This window comes from Pan paniscus, chromosome 4 (genome assembly GCF_029289425.2).
Source record: "Pan paniscus chromosome 4, NHGRI_mPanPan1-v2.0_pri, whole genome shotgun sequence".
In the NCBI taxonomy this organism is placed as follows: domain Eukaryota; kingdom Metazoa; phylum Chordata; class Mammalia; order Primates; family Hominidae; genus Pan; species Pan paniscus.
In genome coordinates this window covers 87,036,492-87,047,898 of record NC_073253.2, presented here as the reverse complement: position 1 = coordinate 87,047,898, position 11,407 = coordinate 87,036,492, and the positions used below count along the sequence as shown (strand labels likewise).

The 11,407-nt window shown below is 36.5% G+C and overlaps 1 pseudogene; it reads right to left on the bottom strand.

The window, feature by feature from the left end:
• Positions 1–1,314: 1,314 nt before the first annotated feature.
• On the bottom strand, positions 1,315–4,688 carry LOC100990781 (tyrosine-protein phosphatase non-receptor type 11-like; annotated as a pseudogene).
• Between the last annotated feature and the right edge of the window lie 6,719 nt (positions 4,689–11,407).

Here is an 11,407-nt window from a genome sequence, read left to right as displayed (position 1 = left end):
CATGATAAGCCTTAGCAATCTAGGGTCTATGATAACTCTGGCCCTGGCCTAAGTTCACATAAGAACCTGATAGTTTGTTGACCTCATGGAGGGAAATCTAAATGAAATCAGTATCTTGTAACAAACAAAGCTAGCCAAGATCAGGTATTTCCATTCTGAGTATAAAAGCAACTGATCTTAAGCAACAGGCAGAGATGTTAATGCAGGAGATACATTTGCACAAACTCTTGTGTGCTGGTGAAAGACTTTACCCCCAAAGTCAAGTCAAGACAAAACCAAAGCAAAATGGAGAGTGAATATATGTAACAATGCAATAAAAAGAACAGGATTCAAGCTTCTTGCTGCAAATACTGAACTGAAATCTTTTTCTTTACAAGTTTGACTAGAAGACAGCAGTCACAACATTTCCCTAATAAGGTAATACCTTCAGGCCACACCTGTGTTCTGAAGCAATTCAAAGTTCAATGAATATTGGGGGGCGGGGTAGGGGCTGATATGTATTTTGTCAGTGAGAATGGCAGCCAAACTACCTTAGAGTGTCAAGAGACTGAGAGACCTCAGAAAGCAACTACTACCAGGGCTGGATCTCGGCCTTCCTTTCAGGAGCCACAGTCAGAAGAATCCAAGGAGACCATAACTTCACGGCAAAGATGCCATGGCATTTTATTACCGTTACAAAAGACAACCAATGATGTTTTCATTGAAATATCTGCATTGAATGATGATTCAACATATGAGGCAAAGGGATGTCTTTGGAGAAGGGACTTAAGGTAGAATATTAGCAAATCTGACCAGTTGGCTAAAACAAAAATGAGCTTGTTCATCCTGGCTGGAGGCCAGTTAGGGCTGTTCCTTCTCACTGTGGCCTGACTGAAAACCAGTGGCATTAAGAAAGAGTCACATTTCCCAAGTCTGGGGGTGCCCCAGTGGGGTGGTGCTGCTCTCAAAAGCCCTGAGCCCCTAAACACATCCATCCTCACAAGATCAGTTTCCCCAAGTGCTGTTTCCAAAAATAGGCTCAGGGTTGGCAGAAATCATTCAGGAAGCTTCTTGAAGGCCCTTTCTTCATTTCTCAGTCTGACTTTCAGCTTGTCCCAGCTACTGTAAGCACCTTCGGCTTCCCAAGTTCACTAGCAACTTCTACTTTTGCTAATATCCTTGGTTTTCCATGGCCAAGGTTGTGGTTGTGACCATCTGTTAGACTAGTGGCCCCCCAATTAGCTGTAACTCAATTTCACACCCTTTTCTTGAATCTGGGCTGGGCTTGTGACTTGTTTAGTAAGTAGAGGGCATACTCCAGCTCTCTTCTGATTAGAAAAAATCATCATCATCAATAGAGGGCAGTAAAAGGAACACTGTGACAATTCTGCACTTAAGTCTTCAGAAGGCCTGGCTACTGTGCTTTTGAGCTCTTGGGAGCTCTGAGCTGCATGTGAGAGGTCTAGGTACCCTGCCAGCCGCCACTGGCTCCATGAAAGAGACTACATGGAGAAGGAGAGACTCAGGACTGCAGGCAGAGAGATAAGCCCAGCCATCCCAGTCTCCCCGCTGACCTGCTAACCACATGAGTGGCCACCTGCAGGCTGGCAGAAGAACAGCCCAGCTGAGCCCAGCTCAGATTGAAGAACAGTTTGGGGTGGTGATTTTTTAAGCCACTAAAGTTTTAGGGTAAGTTTGTCAGCAATACTTGACAACCAAAAACACTGGTCATTCATAGATGCCTTTTTTCTAAGTACAAGACAATTACTCAAATGCAAAGAAAATATGGCAAACATTTTCCCACCACAACCTTCTCAGTCAACAGGTGAACTATAAATGGTCATCGACTGAAAAAATATAAAAAAGCCATGCCTCTTATCTTAGTTCATAAATATCCATGATTCTTTTCCTATGACTCTTTAATGCGAATGCAAAAGTAGACCAGTCAGCTTCTGACAGTCTCAGGCACTGGCTTAGTTCTCATATGGCCAAAAATAGAAGCCATCAAAATGAATTATCCACTACTGGATACATGATGGTAAATGAGATTGTTCTCACTTTTCTAGGATGTCGTTACTTAATTTTCCCAGATCATTTCTTCTTATCATCCCCCACAATGAGGAAAAAAAATTAAACTGGTTAAGGTTATAAAAAGAAAAAAAAAAAGCCTATTACTAGAATTTGAATCCCCATCATCTGCAAAATACAGTGCACAAGTTAACTGCTTCCTCAATTTAAAAGAAATTCTATAAAATATAATGTTGTCTACATTGAAGAGATGATTTCTTCTTATCTGAGGAAATAAGTAATTGGGAAGCAGGTATTTTTGAGTTAAAATACAGTGATCTTTAAATGGTTTCAAATTTTGCTTATCAAAAGGTAGTCAACCACAATGCAAGCCTTCCAGATCTAAATTCTGTCTTCACATAAACTTTCTTGCATCTGTTCTTGATCTTTTTAGAGAAAGGGTGAAAGTCCACTTCTATTTCTGTGCTGAAGTTTTGGCAGGTTTTCTCATCTGAAACTTTTCTGCTGCTGCATCAGGCCCACGTTTTCAGACTCTAGCACTGTCTTCTCTCATTTCTGCGCAGGGTGGCGTTGGAGTACAAGGCAGGAGGGGGCTCTGATCTCCACTCATCTGGTCCACTAGAGAATACTTAATATTTATATATTCGTGCCCTTTCCTCTTGCTTTTTTGCTCTTCTTCAATCCTGAGCTGCAGTGTTTCAATATAATGCTGGACTGCCGTATAGATAAATCGGTACTATGCTTCTGTCTGGACCATCCCTGACCTCTGAGACCGCATCATCTGGATGGTTTTGGGAACGTCAATGTTGCAGTCAACACCTTTCTCTCTGACGATGTCAGTAAGAATATCAATCACAATGAACGTCCCTGTCAGGCCAATTCCAGCACTGCAGTGCACCACGACCAGCCCTGCATCCGTGATGCTCTCCTGCTTATGGTACACCTCCTCCAGGAAGTCCAGCACGCCTCTGGGGTCGCTGGGCACTCCATGGTCCGGCTAGGCCCGAAAGTGATATTGCCCGACCGTTCTCTCCATATTCCCTGGTCCAACCTTTGAAAGTTTAAGTTCTCTTAGCGTATAGTCATGAGCTGCGCTTTCTTTGACGTTCCTAACACGCATGATGCCATATTCTTTTAGAGCATACTCATCAGGCCAGTATTTGACACATTTACTCTTTCCTCTCTCCACTTCTTTTGTTGTCATGACAATCACTCGGGAGTTTTCTTGGAACTTCATCTGCCAAAAGTCATTCACTGTGTTTTGCAGACAGCCTTGTGTGGCAATGTAACACATTTTGGGCTTTGAATTATTGCACTTGGTTTCAAATTCAGGCATGATGGTATTTGCACTGATGTAATCTGAAACAGGCTCATTGGGATCACCGTCGTGTAGGACAACCCTCGTATGATCAAAGGATAGGATGTTTTTATATCTATTTTTGGTTTTTTTTTTTCTTGCCTTTGACCCTCTTTTCGGCTGTAGAGAATTTTGCACTCCTGTTGTTGTAGTGTCTCAAATTTTTCCCAAAAGCCTTGTTTGACTTTATCTGTGGTCTCAGCTAATTTGCTTAGTTCTCGAACTCTGCTTTCTATTTCAGCAGCATTTATATGAGTCGTGTTAAGGGGATGCTTGAGTTGTAGTACTGTACCCAATGTTTCCACCATGGGATTCTTCTTGTAATGTTCTTCAAGATCTGTCAAAGAATCAAACCGTTCTCCTCCACCAATGTCGTATTTCAGTTCCTTTCAGAGGTATAATCTGCACAGTTCAGAAGATATTTAAGCTCAATAACATCTCCATTCTTCTCTTTTAATTGCCTATGATGTTCCATGTAATACTGGACCAACTCAGCCAAAGTGGCACATTTCTCCCCTCCATAGAGGTCATAGTAATCACCAGTGCTCTACATGTGGGTGACAGCTCCATTTCTTCTAATGGAAAGTGTGAAGTCTCCAGGGTTACTTTTATTAGGCCTTGCTAAAACACTGCCATCAACTCCTCTTGTCAACAGTAGGTTTTCTGCCTCCACACCAGTGATATTTGGGTGAAACCATTTCCGCGATGTCATGTTCCTCCCGCCCTCCAGCTCTGCGACGGACCCGCTGCTTGCTCAGGCTCCGCTGGGCTGGGTCACATCGGGCTAGCCCAAGGGAGGCCTACTCGGGAACAGACGAGGGGACAGAGCCAGCCGGCTGTGCACAGACCCCCTCTCCAGGCCTGGGGATCCCAGAGACTCTGCAGCCGCCCCCCGGTCTGGTTTGCTCCTCCTCCGGCTAATTTTTGTACTTTTAGTGGAGACGGGGTTTCTCACTTTTGGCCAGGCTAGTCTTGAACTCCTGACCCTCCTTGGGCTTCCAAAGTGCTGGGATTACAGGCTTGAGCCACCAGGCCTGGTCAGGCCTCTATTTCAATATGCTTTTTATTTGGATGGACATCTAGAGAAGCCTATACTGTATTATATTGCTTTGCTTTCCATAACTAATCATAGAAATATCTATATTACAAGCTATATATAATTTCATGAATTTCAAATAAAATACTGAAGGTCTGAGCATGGGATTCAAATATACAAAATAGTAATATCCAAAATTAGAAAGATATGGATTTTCTGTTATTGGATTATCTCACTGTATTTTTCTTAGCTTATAGAAACAACTGAAGAAAATTATGGTGTATTATAGGATAGACATGATTTTCCTGAATTTCCAATAAAATTCTAGAGGCTCTCATAAGAAGACCAACAATGTAAAGTAGTAAAACTGATATATTCACTATTAGAAAAATGCAAACTTCATAATGATATTCTTGCCATTTGATAGAATTGCTTTTGTACATCTATACATTCAGAGTTTTGTTTTGTTTTCTGAACTGGTTATGAGAAGAAACAGAATTTTTAGGAAATGAAACTTTATTTTCCGCAGTATTTTAGTTTTGTACATTAAACTTCTCTCACTTACAATATTTTGTATTTATTTTCTAGTATTTTTTCTTCTTCTCATACTTGTGTGTTGACTCAAGGGATACCTGATAAAACAGATACAATTGATTATTCCTATAAAGATTTATATGCCTCGAAAAGTAGAGGTTGCCTTACTTTTTCATAATGTTTCTTTATGTTTGAATAACACTTAAATGTAAAGATTACATGGTGAATACAGACAAGATAGATCTTATATAGTCTATTGTTTTACTGACCTTTTAATATACACTTCTGAGACTAAAAAGTAATACCTAACATTTATGCTATCTATTAGGCCATGTATTAGACTCATTGCTTCATGAGGATCCTCCTAGTTTCATGAGGATGCATAAGTATATTTTAGGCATCACTGCATTTTTAATGCCTAGTATTGAGACAACAGTATGGGAAGGGCTCAATACATAGTTTTTAAATGTATAAGTCTGGTGACTAATTTCAGCAGGAAATTAATGTATAAATATTTATCAAAACACTATTGAGCCCTTAAAGTTGTCATGATTTTTTATAAGTGTTGATAACAAAAACAGATGTGACTTTGGCCTACTTTGTACTAATAATCCAGATATAGAAAAGCACATTAAACACAACAGACACTATAAATGCGTATCCATCATTACTGCTATATAAAGGAACTAACTCTTTGAGGACTTATGGAAGTAAGATTTGACATAATTATGATTATTGAAAGTGGAAATCAAATAATGGAATATAATGCATTAATGGTTGAATAATCAAAAAAACAGATAATAAGTTGGGCAGCATAGAGAAACCAAGACACAGGAAATAGCACATGAAGTGTACTGTGATATGCAGGGGCATTATTAATGAGTGCAGAGACCCCAAAAAGTAAAAGGTCAGAGATGACAAAGAATACAATGAGGATGGAAGATATGAAAAAAAGCTGAAGAGACACTTAGGGAGAGGGTGTTAGATTTTTATTGATCAGGATAACAGTTGTCTTTTTCTTTCTTTTTTTTTTTTTTTGAGGCGGAGCCTCACTCTGTTGCCAGGCTGGAGTGCAGTGGAGTGACCTCAGCTCACTGCAACCTCCACCTCCCGGATTCAAGCGATTCTCCTGCCTCACTCTCCTGAGTAGCTGGGACTACAGGCACCCGCCACCACGCCCAGCTAATTTTTGTATTTTTAGTAGAGACGGGGTCTCACTATGTTGACCAGCATGGTCTCGATCTCTTGACCTCGTGATTCACCCGCCTTGGACTCCCAAAGCGCTAGGATTATAGGCGTGAGCCATAGCGCCCAGCCTAACAGTTGTCTTTTTCTAAAAAAGCGTGAAAACAATTAAAATATTTTATGTGTTTGTTGGCATTTTCAGATTTTTAAAATATTATCCTGACTGCTATGGGGAAAATGGAGCACAGGTGATCTATGGCTAGTGTGGGAAAAACAAAAAGTTAACTGCTGATTTCCAAGTGAGTGATATAATTGCATGAGCAGGTATTGTGGTGTAGATGGAGGGAAGGTTAAAAAATACAGTATTTTTTACTAGGTAAAATAAATAAGATTATATGCAATTCTATAGATGATAATGTCATTCACCTACATATGAAACATTGGAAGAGGCACATGTTTGGGGGAACTTTATTTTGTTGTTAGCACATAAACCTGGAATGCTTTAGACATATTTAAGACATGATATTAAATATACATATTGTATTACCCATTACAAAATATCCGCCTTTCAATAAAAGTATTATAAGTCATGCCCATGAAGAACAGAAGCGATAAACAAAGCAAACAAACTAGACTCAGATATGATACAGATAAGAAGTTAGTTATGACCAATATGTTAAAATCTGCAATAGAAAAAGTAGACAACTTAAAAGATGGACAATTTAAGTAAAGAAAATTATAAGAAAAAATCAAAAGGTAACGCTAGAAACGAAAAACAGAAACAGAAATGAAGAATGTTGTTTGATAGCTAATCAGTAGACTGAACATGGCCTAGGAAAGAAATTAATTGAGCTTAAAATTAGACCAATTGAATCGTCTTAAACTTAATGCAAAGTGTCTTTGCAATAATAACAACAACAAAAATAGAACTGAATGTCCCAAAACCAGGATCAATTTGAAAATCTTCAACAAACACATAATAGTAATACTAAAAGAGGAATAAAGAGATAGTGTAGCAGAAGTAATACTTCAAGGAACAATGGCTAAGAACTTTACAAAATTAAGAATAGACACCAAAACAAACACTCAGGAAGCTCAGAGACAACAGGCATGATAAATACACACACACACACACACACACACACACACTCACAAAATAACACATATTATTTTCAAATTGCAGACAGCTAAAACTGAAAAAAAACTCTTGAGGAAACACAAGAGGGAAAATACCTAGAGAAGAATAAGGTTAGGAATTACAGCAAACTTCTTATCATAAGTCCATAAGCAAGAAAAGATTAGGGCCAAATATTTAACGTATTAAAAACCACTTAGAATTAGATATCATGAGAAATTATCTTTCAAAAGTGAAGGAAAAATAAGACATCCTCTGAAAATTAAACACTGAGGAAATTCATCATCATTTAATCTGCCTTATAATAAATGATAAAAGTTCTCCATGAGGAATAAAAATAATGCAGGCCTGAAACTTAGAAATAAAGGCAAGAGAAAAGAAATAGATTATGATAAACAATATTTTTTATTTTTCTTATTTTTATGAATAAAATATAAAATTTGTGTGTAATTAAATAATTACGACAATTTGTTGTTACATATGTTTATATAATATATGGATAAGTGAAATGCATAACAGCAATGACAAAAGTGATGGAACGGAGGAATTGCGATTATTCTATTCTAAGAAACTTACAGTAAACATGAATAGATACACTATAATTTGAAGATAAGCTTTGATTAGTTAAGTGAATGTATTAGAACCTTAAGGGTAGCCACTTAAAATTTTTAAAAATTACTATGAATGATATACTAAGAACAAACACAATGAATAGAAAACAGTTACACACATGGTAGACAGTAAATCACCTATATCAACAATGGCTTTAAAATGACTAGTTTAGATGCACCATTAAAAGACAGAGATGCAACTCTTTGTTGTCAAAAAGAATCTCATTTGAAGCATATAAACTAAGGTTAAAATTTTAAAAAGGATGAAAAAGATATCATGCTAACACTAATCCAAAGAAAGCAGAAGTAACTATATTAATTTTGGATAAAGCAGACATCAGAAGAAGAAAGCTTATTACAGATAGCAACACAACATAATGAGAAAAGAAACAATTATCCAAATATATATAATATATAACAACCCTAAACCTAATAATAAAGAATCAAAGTGCTCTATTAGACCTGAAGAAGAAATAAATAAATACTCTATTATAGTTAGTGTGCTATAAAATTTCAACATTTCATTTCACAAGTGATATATCAGTAAGCAGAAAATCAGTAAGGACATTGTTGACCTGAACAATACTAAAAATCAACTTGATAAAATTGATACTTATATACCACTTCATTCAATAACAGCAGCACATATATTCTTCTCAAGTTTGCATGGAACATTCAACAATGGAAACCACATTCTTTTCTGGGACATAAAATGCCTATGAATGTGTTAGAAACATATTAATAACTTAAAACACATATGAATAACTTAAAAGCACAGAAATCATGAAAACCATGTGTTCAGAAAACAATACAATTAAACTAGAAATGCATAAAATATAGTTGGGAAATCCCAGAACATTTGAAGATTTAATAGCACACTTTTAAATGATAAATGTATCAAACAGTAGTTTCAAACAAATATTGTAAAGAATGTGAAGTAAATAAAAATAAAATATTTACCTTTGTGCAATGAAGGAAAAGAAGTATTTACGGGGAAATTTATAGTATAATATACACCTACAATAAATCTACAGCTGGTGAGAAATGAAATGTTTTTCTATAAGGTTGGTGTCTTAGAGTTCTCTAGAAAACAGAATCAATAGAAAAAAATACATAATATTATTATTATTTTTAATAATATTATTTATAATAAGAACTTGTCTTGTGTGATTATGGAAGCTAAGAAGGCCCAGGATCTGCCCTTTGAAAAATAAAGACCCAAGACAGCCATATATTTCAGTCCAAGTCTGAAGGCCTAACAACCAGGAGGACTGATGGTGTAAGTCTCAGTCCAAGAGTAAGAGAAGACTGTTGTCTCAATGTTCAAGCAGCCAGACAGAGAGCAAGACTTCAATCTTCCTCCATATTTTAGCTCTATCTGGGACTTAAACAGGTTGGCTGATATTCACCTACATTAGGCCAGGCAATATTCTTTCTTCAGTCTACCACTCTAAACACAATCTGGGAATCTCACGGCCCAGTCAATTTGACATAAAATTAAACATCACAACTGGGAACAAATCAATAATATCCTATCTCATAGCTTCTATTCAACATCATATTGGAATTCCTGGCCAGGGCAATAAGAAAAAAAGCAGGGCAAGGGTGGTAAGGTATAAAGATTGAAAAAGAAGAAATAGAAACTTCCTCATTTGTAATGGAATAATAGTTCATGTAGAAAATTCAAAGGAATAAACAGAAACATCTAAAATTAATGAGTCCAAGAAGATTGTGAAATCTAAGATTAATATACAAAGGCAATCGAGTATTCAAAAAATATTACAGTAGAACTATACATTGGCAGTAAAATACTTCCTTTTAAATCTAAGAAAATGTATGCATGACCTATTTAAGGAAAACTGCAAAACATTATGAAAAAAAATACAAGCTCTAATTAAATTGATACTTTTTTCTCTGTTTATTGATTAGAAGTCTCAATATTGTTAAGATGTCAATTCTCCTCAACTTAATCTATAGATTCAACACAATCTCAATCAAAGTCTGAGCAACCTAGGATATACATATGGGTGAACTGATTGTAACATTTTAGTGGAAAGGCAAACAGCCTACAAAAACCAACGTAATACTGAAGAAGAAGAAAAAATGTTGGATGACAAACCTTATCCAATTTTATAAGACTGCAATAATCAGGAGCATGTGGAACTGATGAAAGAATAGACACGTCAATCCATGAAACAGACTAGAAAGCATAGAAATCGACCCACACACATCTAGACCACTACGTTAGTCTGTTTCATGCTGTTGATGAAGATATACTTGAGACTGGATAACTTATAAAGAAAAACAGGTTTAATGGACTCACAGTTCCACATGACTGGGGAGGCCTCACAATCATGGCAGAAGGCAAAAAGCACCTCTTGCATGGTAGCAGGCAAGAGAGAATAAGAGCCAAGTGAAAGGGGAAACCCCATATAAAACCATCCGATCTCATGAGACTTATTCACTACCATGAGAACAGTATGGGGGAAACTGCTGCATAATGCAATTATCTCCACCGGATCCCCCCAACAACACATGGGAATTATGGGAACTGCAATTCAAGATGAAATTTGGGTGGAGACACAGCCAAACCATATCATCTACTAATATTTGACAAAGGAACAAAGGCAATTTAGTGAGAAAAAGATAGTATTTTCAGCAATTTATGATGGAATACAATTGGACTTCCATATGCAAAAAAAAAGTGTAGACAGAGACATTATATTGTACCCCAAAATTAACTTGAAATGGATCATTGTATAAAAGGCAAAATGTAAAGTCTGAGGTAAATATGTAAATATACATTTTCATCCTAAATGTAAAATGTGAAACTATGAAACCTCTTGAAAAAAATTTTTTAAAATGTGGAGTTGGATATTGTGATGCGTTAAATTCAGTAACAGTGGCATAATTCAGCAACTAAAAAAGTCATAAGTTGCATTTTATTAAAACCAAAAATTGTCTGCCCTGCAAAAGACACTATTAAGAAAATGAAAATGTAAGCCACATACTGTGAATGAATATTTGATAAGCACAAATGATGAAGGACTTGCACTCAAAATATACAAATAACTTGTAAGCTCAAAAATGTAACAACAAACAGTTAAAACAAAGGGCAAAACACATGAACAGACATCTCACCAAAGAAGATATACAGATGGGCACACAGCAAATGAAAAGCTGCTAAGCATCATTTTTAATTAGTGAATTGCATATTAAAACAACATCTAATAGAATGAATTCAATGTGAACCAAAAAAGTGACAATGCTCCCTGCTGCGGAGGACGTGGAGCAACAGGAAAATAAGTTGGTCATAGGATTGCTGGTAGGATGACAAATTAATAATTTTGGAAGACAGTTTGGCATTTTTTTTCAAAAAATGAAACATATGTTTAATATATAATCCATGAATTGTGCTCCCAGGTATTTAAAAAACTCAGTTAAAAATTTATATCCACAGAAAACCCAGCACATTAATGTTTATAGCAGTATTACTTATAATCATCAAAAACTAGAAGATGGCTATTAACAGGTAGATGGAA